We start from the raw sequence: 13189 nt of genomic DNA, 5'->3' as shown, positions 1-13189 counted from the left end.
CTCCCACCTATGAATTAGGAATAACATACTTATGGGGTTATTTGAGTTTAAATGTGAAAGTGCCTTGCAAAGACTAAATGCTCAATATATGATACAAAAAATAAAAATCAAACCTATTGCCATCAAATTGTTTTGCCTCATGGTGACCCCATATATTACAGAGTGGAACTTCTGAATAGGGTTTTCTTGGCTGTAGTCTTTACAGAAGCAGGTCACTGGGCCTATCTTCCATGGAGCTGTTGAGTGGGTTCAAACCACCAATCTTTAGGTTAGTAGTCAAATGAGAACTGTTTATGCCACCCAGGGAACGACTTAGTTTTAATAACAAATTTAAAGTGGCTTAAATTTATTTTTTTTTTAGAAAAACTATTTTGACAAGGGTAGTAATGTGTTATTAGCTGACCTGAAATAAGTAAGTAAGTATATACCCATTTTCTTCGAGTTGATTTTGGCTCATAAAGAACCTACAGGACAGAAGAGAACTGCTCCATAGGGTTTCTAAGGAGTGGCTGGTGGATTTGAACTGCGGACCTTTTTGTTAACATCTGTAGCTCTTAACCACTGTGCCAACAGGACCCCAAATAAGTATAAAAGCAGTTCTAAGTTCTCATTCTAAATTCTCCTAAAAGGGAAGATGGGAAATTCAGAGGAAATAGAGAGATAGGCATAGTTCAAACCCCTAAGTGTTTTTTTGAATCTAATCTTATGCCTCCATGGGTTAGGATGAGAGTCTTCTTAAAGCCTGTGCTGATACATAAATATTAAAGAAGGATCATGCTAACTACCCAGGTAAAGTAAGTTTTTACACGAGAAATCACAAGTGATCAAGGTCAAAAGAAAGACTTGAGGCTAGAGAGGCTTGAATTAGGTCTTCGGACCTGCTCCTCATTAACCACATGTCCTGGGGTAAAAGGCCAAATCTTTTGTTGTCTCAAGTTTTCAACATGTAAAATAGAAGGAATAAGTTTCCTACTATATATAGTGTTAAAAAAAAAAATAAAAGAGATAATCTATGTGAAGTGATTTGCACAGTGCCTAGCATATAAGAATATAAGAAGCAATCAATTAATATTAGTTTTTAATCATTGCATGTAATAACAATGTTTAACCTTTACAGAGAGCTTTGTAATTTATGAAACATTTTAATATCTCCTATGGGGAAGCCGGCTTAATTTCTTCAGTCCTTTGTTTTCTCAGGACTCAGTCTGAGATTGCAAAAAAGGAAGTAGAGAAAAGAAGGAAGCATGAGACGGTGATGGAGACCAGTGGAGAGCAGAGATCTTTCTGGGAGTGGGGAATGCTGAGCAACAAGATATAAAAAAGTGGGATTGACCCTACAGGGAAAAAGGTAGCTATTATACTGCAAAGGCATTTCTGATAGGGATCTGACTGCATTTGTTTTAGCGGATTTACTGGAAAGACAATTTTCCCGGGTCTGATATCTCTGCGTATTCAACAGAGAACTCACTGACCCACAACAGGGAACTGAGGGCTGAAGCTCCCCCCAGACCACCTAGCCTCCTGCCTTAGGGGTCTAAGGAGGGTGACACCTACCAATCTGTAGAGGTACTTGCATTGGGGGCCTAAGGTACAGCTGCAGAGCCCACCCACCAAGGTGCTTTAGGAATAGAGACACACATACCTCACTGACACTTGGGGGAAGCCTGTCAATATCCTGCCCCCCCGGGGTGTGAACCCCAGCTGCTATTAGAATCTGGTGCACACAACTATCACCACTACTTCTCAAGGTGGATAGGTGATAGGGTGCATCACACACTTGATGACCCCAAATCAGATTCTACTCAAGAATAGTGAATGGACTCAGGCATATCTACCTGGTAACAGCCCAAACCAGCTGGTAATAGGTCATAAGTGAGTCGAGGGCTACAACAATCTAGTAGCCTATCTACATATATTGAAAGAAAATAAAACAAGATAAGACTCAGTGAGCAAATATAGAATAAATAACTACAATATCTTAGTTATGGCTAGGAGACAGCAGTCGATATCAAACCACATAAAGAAGCAGATCATGACTGCTTCTACAACCCCCCAAACAAAAGAATCGAAATCTTTCCCAAATGAAGACACAATCCTGGAATTATCAGATACAGAATATAAAAAACTAATTTACAGAATGCTTCAAGACATCAGGGATGACCTCAGAAATGAAATAAGGAAGCTACAGAAAAAGGCAAGGAACACACTGATAAAGCAGTTGAAGAACTAAAAAACATTATTCAAGAACATAGTGGAAAAATTAATAAGCTGCAAGAATCCATAGAGAGACAGCATGCAGAAATCCAAAAGATTAACAATAAAATTACAGAATTAGACAATGCAATAGGAAGTCAGAGGAGCAGACTCGAGCAATTAGAATGCAGACTGGGAAATCTGGAGGACCAGGGAATTAACACCAATATATCTGGAAAAAATCAGATAAAAGAATTAAAAAAAAATGAAGAAACCCGAAGAATCCTGTGGGACTCTATCAAGAAGGATAACTTGCGCGTGATTGGAGTCCCAGAACAGGGAGGGATAACAGAAAACACAAAGAGAATAGTTGAAGATCTGCTGGCAGAAAACTTCCCTGACATCATGAAAGACGCAAGGATATCTATCCAAGATGCTCATCGAACCCCATTTAAGATTGATCCAAAAAGAAAAACACCAAGGCATATTATCATTAAACTTGCCAAAACCAAAGATAAAGAGAAAATTTTAAAAGCAGCCAGGAATGAAAGAAAGGTCTCCCACACAGGAGAATCAAAAAGAATAATTTCAGATTACTCAGCAGAAACCATACGGTCAAGAAGGCAATGGGATGACATATATACAGCACTGAAGGAGAAAAACTGCCAGCCAAGGATCATATATCCAGCAAAACTCTCTCTCAAATATGAAGGTGAAATTAAGATATTTACAGGTAAACACATGCTTAGAGAACTTGCAAAAACCAAACCAAAGTTACAAGAAATACTAAAGGAAATTGTTTGGTCAGAAAACCAATAATATCAGATACCAGCACAACACAATGTCACAGAACAGAACATCCTGATATCAACTCAATAGGGAAATCACAAAAACAAATTAAGATTAATTAAAAAAAAAAAACGCTCAAAACAGGGAATCATTGAAGTCAATATGTAAAAGATCACAAAAATCAAAAAGAAGGATTAAATACAGGTGGCATAGAACTGCCATATGGACAGTGATACAAGGCGATATAGGATGATACAAGTTAGGTTTTTACTTAGAAAAATGGGGGTAAATATTAAGGTAACCACAAAGAGGTATAACAACTCCATAACTCAAAATAAAAACCAAGAAAAACGTAACGACTCAGCAAACATAAAGTCAAATACTATGAAAACGAGGATCTCACAATTTACAAAGAAAAACGTCTCAGCACAAAAAAGTAAGTGGAAAAATGAAATCGTCAACAACACACATAAAAAGGCATCAAAATGACAACACGAAACACATACTTATCTATAATTATGCTGAATGTAAATGGACTAAACGCACCAATAAAGAGACAGAGAGTCTCAGACTGGATAAAGAAACATGATCCATCTATATGCTGCCTACAAGAGACACACCTTAGACTTAAAGACACAAACAAACTAAAACTCAAAGGATGGAAAAAAATATATCAAGCAAACAATAAGCAAAAAAGAAGAGGAGCAGCAATATTAATTTCTGACAAAATAGACTTTAAACTTAAATCCACCAAATAGGATAAAGAAGGTCATTACATAATGATAAAGGGAACAACTGGCCAGGAAGATACAACCATATTAAATATTTATGCACCCAATGACAGGGCTGCAATATACATAAAACAAATTTTAACAGAACTGAAAAGTGAGATAGACACCTCCACAATTATAGTAGGAGACTTCAACACATCACTTTCGGAGAAGGACAGGGCAGCCAGTAAGAAGCTCAATAGAGACATGGAAGATCTAATTACAACAATCAACCAACTTGACCTCACTGATTTATACAGAACTCTCCACCCAACTGCTGCAAAGTATACTTTTTTTTCTAGCGCACTTGGAACATTCTCTAGAATAGACCACATGTTAGGTCATAAAACAAACCTTTCCAGAATCCAAAACTTCGAAATATTACAAAGCATCTTCTCAGACCACAAGGCCATTAAAGTGGAAATCAGTAACAGAAAAATTAGGGAAAAGAAATCAAATACTTGGAAACTGAACAATACCGTGCTCAAAAAACACTGGGTTATACAAGACATTAAGGAGGGAATAAAGAAATTCATAGAATGCAATGAAAATGAAAATACTTCCTATCAAAACCTCTGGGACACAGCAAAAGCAGTGCTCAGAGGCCAATTTATATCGATAAATGCACACATACAAAAAGAAGAAAGAGCCAAAATCAAACAACTGTCCCTACAACTTGAACAAATAAAAAGTGAGCAACAAAAGAATCCATCAGGCACCAGAAGAAAACAAATAATAAAAATTAGAGCTGAACTAAATGAATTAAAAAAAATAATTAGAGAACAGAAAAACAATTGAAAGAATTAACAAAGCCAAAAGCTGGTTCTTTGAAAAAAATAACAACATTGATAAACCATTGGCCAGACTGACTAAAGAAATACAGGAAAGGAAACAAATAATCCTAATGAGAAACGAGATGGGCCACATCACAACAGACCCAACTGAAATTAAAAGAATCATATCAGATTATTACGAAAAATTGTACTCTAACAAATTTGCAAACCTAGAAGAAATGGATGAATTCCTGGAAAAACACTACCTACCTAAACTAACACAATCAGAAGTAGAACAACTAAATAGACCCATAACAAAAAAAAAAAAAAAGATTGAAATTGTAATAAAAAAACTCCCAACAAAAAAAAAGCCCTAGCCCGGACGGCTTTACTGCAGAGTTCTATGAAACTTTCAGAGAAGAGTTAACACCACTACTACTAAAGGTATTTCAAAGCATAGAAAATGATGGAATACTACCTAACTCATTCTATGAAGCCACCATTTCCCTGATACCAAAACCAGGTAAAGACATCACAAAAAAAGAAAATTACAGACCTATATGCCTCATGAACATAGATGCAAAAATCCTCAACAAAATTCTAGCCAATAGAATTCAACAACATATCAAAAAATTAATCCACCATGACAAAGTGGGATTTAGACGAGGTATGCAAGCCTGGTTTAATATTAGAAAAACCATTAATGTAATCCACCATATAAATAAAACAAAAGACAAAAACCACATGATCTTATCAATTGATGCAGAAAAGGCATTTGACAAAGTCCAACACCCATTTATGAGAAAAAACTCTCACCAAAATAGGAATTGAAGGAAAATTCCTCAGCATAATAAAGGGCATCTATACAAAGCCAACAGCCAACATCGCTCTAAATGGAGAGAGCCTGAAAGCATTTCCCTTGAGAACGGGAAGCAGACAAGGATGCCCCTTATCACCGCTCTTATTCAACATTGTGCTAGAGGTCCTAGCCAGAGCCATTAGGCTAGACAAAGAAATAAAGGGCATCTGGGTTAGCAAGGAGGAAGTAAAATTATCTCTATTTGCAGATGACATGATCTTATACACAGAAAACGCTAAGGAATCCTCCAGAAAACTACTGAAACTAATAGAAGAGTTTGACACTCTCAGGTTATAAGATAAACATAAAAAAATCACTTGGATTCCTCTACATCAACAAAAAGAACTTCGAAGAGAAAATAACCAAATCAATACCATTCACAGTAGCCCCCAAGAAGATAAAATACTTAGGAATAAATCTTACCAAAAATGTAAAAGACCTATACAAAGAAAACTACAAAGCACTACTACAGGAAACTTAAAAGGACCTACTTAAGTGGAAAAACATCCCTTGCTCATGGATAGGAAGACTTAACATAGTAAAAATGTCTATTCTACCAAAAGACATCTATACATACAATGCACTTTCGATACAAATTCCAACTGCATTTTTTAATGTGACAGAGAAACAAATCACCAGCTTCATACGGAAGGGAAAGAAGCCTCGGATAAGTACAGCATTACTGAAAAAGAAGAAGAAAGTGGGAGGCCTCACTCTACCTGATTTCAGAACCTATTATACAGCCACAGTAGTCAAAACAGCCTGGTACTGGTACAACAACAGGCACATAGACCAGTGGAACAGAATTGAGAACCCAGATATAAATCCATCCACATATGAGCAGCTGATATTTGAGAAAGGCCCAATGTCAATTAATTGGGGAAAAGACAGTCTTTTTAACAAATGGTGCTGGCAGAACTGGATATCCATTTGCAAAAAAAAAGAAACAGGGCCCATACCTCACACCATGCACAAAAACTAACTCCAAGTGGATCAAAGACCTAAACATAAAGACTAAAATAATAAAGATCATGGAAGAAAAAATATGGACAACCTTAGGAGCCCTAATACAAGGCATAAACAGAATACAAAACATTACCAATAATGACGAAGAGAAACCACATAACTGGAAGCTCCTAAAAATCAAACACCTATGCTCATCTAAAGACTTCACCAAAAGGGTAAAAAGACCACCTACAGACTGGGAAAGAATTTTCAGCTATGACATCTCCGACCAGTGCCTGATCTCTAAAATCTATATGATTCTGTCAAAACTCAACCACAAAAAGACAAACAACCCAGTCAAGAAGTGGGCAAAGGATATGAACACACACTTCACTAAGGAAGATATTCAGGCAGCTAACAGATACATGAGAAAATGCTCTCGATCATTAGCCATTAGACAAATGCAAATTAAAACTATGATGAGATGGAATCATTAACTCCAACAAGGCTGGCATTAATCCAAAAAACACAAAATAATAAATGTTGGAGAGGCTGCGGAGAGATTGGAACTCTTATACACTGCTGGTGGGAATGTAAAATGGTACAACCACTTTGGAAATCTATCTGGCGTTATCTTAAACAGTTAGAAATAGAACTACCATACAACCCAGAAATCCCACTCCTCGGAATATACCCTAGAGATACAAGAGCCTTCACACAAACAGATATATGCACACCCATGTTTATTGCAGCTCTGTTTACAATAGCAAAAAGCTGGAAGCAACCAAGGTGTCCATCAACGGATGAATGGGTAAATAAATTGTGGTATATTCACACAATGGAATACTACTCATCGATAAAGAACAGTGACGAATCTGTGAAACATTTCCTAACATGGGGGAACCTGGAAGGCATTATGCTGAGCAAAGTCAGAGGCAAAAGGACAAATATTGTATAAGACCACTATTATAACATCTTGAGAAATAGTATAAACTGAGAAGAACACATACTTTTGTGGTTACAAGGCGGGGAGGGAGGGAGGGTGGGAGAGGGTTTTTTACTGATTAGTTAGTAGAAAAGAACTACTTTAGGTGAAGGGAAGGACAATACTCAACACAGGGAAGGTCAGCTCAACTGGACTGGACCAAAAGCAAAGAAGTTTCTGAGATAAAATGAATGCTTCAAAGGTCAGCGGAGCAAGGGCAGGGGTTTGGGGACCATGGTTTAAGGGGACTTCTAAGTCAATTGGCATAATAAACTCTACTATGAAAACATTCTGCACCCCGCTTTGAAATGTGGAGTCTGGGGTCTTAAATGCTAACAAGCGGCCATTTAAGATGCATCAATTGGTCTCAAACTACCTGGATCAAAGGAGAATGAAGAACACCAAGGTCACACGATAACTACGAGCCCAAGAGACAGAAAGAGCAACAGGAACCAGAGAGTTACATCATCCTGAGACCAGAAGAACTAGTTGGTGTCCGGCCACAATCGATGACTGCCCTGACAGGGAGCACAATAGAGAACCCCTGAGGGAGCAGGAGATCAGTGGGATGTAGACCCCAAATTCTCACAAAAAGACCATACTTAATAGTCTGACTGAGACTAGAGGAATCCCGGCGGTCATGGTCCCCAAACCTTCTGTTGGCCCAGGACAGGAACCATTCCCGAAGACAACTCATCAGACATGGAAGGGACTGGACGGTAGGTAGGAGAGAGATGCTGATGAAGAGTGAGCTATTTGTATCAGGGGGACACTTGAGACTGTGTTGGCATCTCCTGTCTGAAGGGGGGATGGGAGGGTAGAGAGGGTTGGAAGCTGGCAAAACTGTCACGGAAGGAGAGAGTGGAAAGGCTGACTCATTAGGGGGAGAGCAAGTGGGAGTATGGAGTAAGGTGTATATAAACTTATATGTGACAGACTGACTTGATTTGTAAACGTTCACTTGAAGCTCAATAAAAGTAAAAATAAAAATTAAAAAATGCAGTGTAAGCAATACTGCAGAGGCTTGACCAGAAAAGGTAATACAGCCTTCACCTGACTCTCTCTCTTGGGAGGCTCACCCTTGGAACTCAGCCACCATGTTGTGAGGAAGCCCAAGGTACATATAGAGGCCACGTGAAGGTGTTCTGGCCAACAGCTCGGGTAGGCCAGTCAACACCAAACATCAACTGTGAGTGAGTGCCTCCAGATGATTCTAGCCCCCAGCTTTCAAGCCACCCCAACAAAGGCCAACTGGAATACAGATGAGCTGTTCTCGCCAAGCCCTACTCTGATTACAGTCATACACAAAATAAATGTTGTCATTATTTAAAAAAAAAAAAGTGGGATTGAAGGGGAGGGCATCAGTGAGTGAGAACGCTTGTAAGTAAATCTACATATTAATGTCAGAAAATTAGATGTGACATTCACATTAAAACAGTAATCATGTGACAAATTTTGCCTCTATCTACTGCCAAAATTAACCATTAATTCTGGTGATAGTGGTGGTGGTGTTGGTGGTTATGTGCATGTGCTTGTGTGTATGTGTCTGTGTGAAATAGCTTGTAATCACTCTGATAGAGAAGAAAAAAAGATTCATGTTGGGTGTTTAAAAACCTTTCATAAAGAAGAAGTAAATGTAGATTGCAGATAAATGAGAGAAAAATGTGTCCTCATTCTTTATGATAACTAGGTGTTTTGGGGTGGCACAGTTATAGCCTCACAGAAAGAACACTATAATTTTGAACACTATAATTTTGATAGTCACAGTCATGTTATCCACTTTCATAGGCAGTAAACATAGATACCCTAGTGGTGTAGTGGTTAAGAGCTATAGCTGCTAACCAAAAGGTCAGCAGTTTGAATCCACCAGGCACTCCTTGGAAACCATATGGGGAAGTTCTACTCTGTCCTATAGGGTTGCTATGAGTCGAAATCGACTCACCTGCAGTGGGTTTTGGTTTTACTCTTAAAAATTTCAATAGCCGATAAAAGTAGTTGACATTGATTGTACACCTACTTTGGGCCAATTGCAGAGCTAGTAGCCTTGTCACTCTCACAGCCATACTTCAAGCTAGTTGTCCTCATTTGACAGAAAATAGTAGGGGGGTTCAGAGATTAAAAACATTTTCAGAATTACCTTTGTTAGCTCTTTATTTCAGTGTAAGACTAGGGGTATGACCTAGTGACTAAAGTCAAAAAACTTCCTTACCCTCTTGCTATCTTAGTTATTTCATCTACTATAACAGTATATGACTCAATATTGACACAAGGACTAAATGTGCTTGGCATTTGAAAAGCAGTCACGTAAAAGTTAGCCATGTTAATCATGGCATCTGTACATGAAGTTGTCTCAATAAAGAGCAATATTATCTTTCAGAGGGTGAAGCCCAAAACTTTGGAATAATTTTTACCCTTCTTTCTGACACCCCACATCAAGTCCATCAGCAGGTATTATTGAAGCTACCATCATAATATATCTACTTCCACTACTCCCACCCTGGTGCAAACCACTGTCACATTCCTGCTCAATTGTTACAATATCTTCTGTGTTTTAAATCATAATCTCTACCCGTGGTAAAAGAGGATTAGTGTGTGATGTAACACCCTTCTTCAGGTCACATCTGTGATTCGGTGTAAAGGGAGTTTCCCTGGGGTGTGACCTGACAAACTTTTATCTTACAAGAGACGAAATGAAAGGGAAAGAAGCAGAGAGTGAGGGAACCAGCAAGAAAGCAGTGCCGGGAGCAGAGCATGACTTTTGGACCCGGGGTTCCTGTGCAGAGAAGCTCCTAGTCCAGGAGAAGATTGATGACAAGGACCTTCCTCCAGTGTCGACAGAGAAAACCTTCCCCTGGAGCTGACACCCTGAATTTTGGGCTTCCAGCTTATTAGACTGTGAGAGAATAAATTTCTCTTTATTGGAGCTATCCACTTGGGGTACTTCTTTTACAGCAGCACTAGATTACTAAGACACTTTCCAAAGTACCTAAGTGAACTGCCTATAGAAATTCTGAGACCTGTTTAGGACCATGCAATGAGATGGCGGCACAGTGAGAAAGAAAACCCATGTCTACTAATCGTGAAGCTGATGTTCTTAACCACCATTGTGTTTCAGAATCATAATAGCCTTGCCAAATATTGTTACATCATAGAGTTCTCTGACTTCTTCAGTAAAACATATGATACCCATGAGATGGAACTGTCTGTAGAAAAAGGTAGCTATAAAAACACTATGACATACATTTGTCTTATGGTAGCAGACTTCATTTTTGAAAAGAATCAGAAGTTATTTGCAACAAACTCTTATGAGTTAGGTAAGTTGTTTAGCTGAGAAATCTTCCTTTGAGCAACTGAGGAGTAATTATTTCTCTTTTCTTGTAAGCCTTATGCTTAAGCCATCTCTTAAGCAGTTTGCCAGAGGAGTCTCAGATATATACTTAACAATGTTAGATTCCAGTAACTAATTATATAGCCAAATTTTAATAGTGAAATTGTTATGTTACCATGTGCTTTTGAAAAAAATCTGCACTTAATTACCACTAAGGAGTCCTGGCGGCCCAGTGGTTAAGAGATACAGCTGCTAACCAAAAGGTCAGCAGTTTGAGTCCACAAGCCACTCCTTGGAAATGCTGTGGGGCAGCTCTAATCTGTCCTATAGAGTTTCTATGAGTCCAAATCGGCTAGACGGCAATCTGTTTGTTTGTTTTTAATGATTTTATATCTAATAAAATGTCACTTCCTACCAAATATGGAGCCCTGGTGGAGTAGTAGTTAAGAAGAGTTTGGCTGCTAACCAAAAGTTCAGCAGTTAAAATGCATCAGTCGCTCTTTAGTCTATAGGGTACTGCAGGGTCGCTAAGAGTACAACATCAACTCAACGGCAATAGGTATGACATACAATTAAAAAAAAAAAGTTTTAAAAAAACAGACCATAACTAAGTACCAGCACCAAAGAAGTATACATATAATGAAAAGTTCACAGGATGTGAAGTGAGAATATTTGAGCTCAAGGCTGACTTATTTGTTCTATGATCTAATTATTTAAATTTTACAACCCCACCCATTTTTTATCTGTAAAATAATAACACTAACTCAATTTCAGTTTTATAGGGTCACTGTGACCACCAAAGGACACTTAAAATTTTCACATAGGTTTAAATGCAATTAATTTTTATTACTGACAACTTTTACTCAACTGAACAAGAAGCCCATATAATTTTAAGCATTGGTATATTGACAGTGTACTGAGAGAGTATTAGCAAGTATTTTCTTTCTAAACTGTATTCTGCACTGTCCTAGATACCAGTAGGCAATACAGGTTCTGAGGGCCAACAGCTTACACGTGCAGGTCTGTTACACAACTCTGCAATTACAGAAGAGAATTTTCAATTCGTAACAAAACAAGAAAGGCTTTGATATAAATGCTGCCTTTGATTCTGATACCATCTGAAATGGTTGAAAGAGCATGGGATTTGGAATTAAAACAATCCAAATAGGAGACAGAGCCAAGATGGCGGACTAGGCAGACGCTACCTCGGATCCGTCTTACAACAAAGACACAGAAAAACAAGTGAATCGATCACATACATAACAATCTACGAACCCTGAACAACAAACACAGATTTAGAGATGGAGAACGAACTAATACGGGAAAGCAGCGATTGTTTTCAGAGCCTGAAGCCAGCATACCAGTCAGGTACGGCACAAGCACAGAGAGCTGCTCCACCCCCCTGAACTAACCCCGGGAGGGGGACCAGCCGGTTCCGCGGGCGGCGTGGGATGCAGCCGGTAGGAGAAGTCCCCGGGAGGCAGTGACTGGTCTTGGAGCGGGGAGAGCAGCATCCCAGCCGGGGAACCGTCCCGCCGGGATTTGGACTAGACACAGGTACGGCATAAACACGGAGAGCTGCTCCACCCCCTGAACTAACCCCAGGAGGGGGCCCAGCTTGTTCGGGCAGGCGGCGTGGGACACAGCCGGTAAGAGAAGTCCCCGGGAGGCAGCGACTGGTATTGGAGCGGGGAGAACAGCGTCCCAACTGGGACACTCAGTCACGGCACAAGCATGGGGAGCTGCTCCACCCACCAGAACTAACCCCGGGAGGGGGCCCACCTGGTTCCTGGGGGCGGCACGGCCACGCGGCTGGAGGGACGAGAAGTCCCAGGGAGGCAGTGACTGATTTTGGAGTCGAGAGTGCACCGTCCCAGTAGGGGAGCCTTGACGCTGGGCGTGGGGCTGGAAGCGGAGGATCTGACCGTGACTCCAGTGGGCCAGACCCCCCGGGGGCAATCTCCACACAGCCAGCACACATAGGCGACGCGCCCGCGGGAATCTCAGATATAACAGTCATTCCAAGCAAGACAAGCAACTCTGGCTATATTCTGAGGTTCTACTCTCCTATCTCTCTGCTCCCTCCCCCACCCTCCCCAGGCGGCTTCATTAACATCCGAATAGCCTGAGCCAGAGGGAGAACTCTGATAGGGGTCTGACTGCATTTTTTTTTTAGCAGATTTTCTGGAAAAACTAGTTTCCCAGTGATGGCTCGGAGATAACAATCCATATCAAACCACTTAAAGAAGCAGACCATGACAGCTTCTCCAACCCCCCAAACAAAAGAATCAAAATCTTTCCCAAATGAAGATAGAATCCTGGAATTATCAGATACAGAATATAAAAAACTAATTTACAGAATGCTTAAAGATATCACAAATGAAATTAGGATAACTGCAGAAAAAGCCAAGGAACACACAGATAAAACTGTTGAAGAACTCAAAAAGATTATTCAAGAACATAGTGGAAAAATTAATAAGTTGCAAGAATCCATAGAGAGACAACATGTAGAAATCCAAAAGATTAACAATAAAATTACAGAATTAG

The sequence above is a fragment of the Loxodonta africana genome, unplaced genomic scaffold (assembly GCF_030014295.1).
Source record: "Loxodonta africana isolate mLoxAfr1 unplaced genomic scaffold, mLoxAfr1.hap2 scaffold_85, whole genome shotgun sequence".
NCBI lineage: Eukaryota > Metazoa > Chordata > Mammalia > Proboscidea > Elephantidae > Loxodonta > Loxodonta africana.
This window is presented reverse-complemented; position numbering follows the sequence as displayed.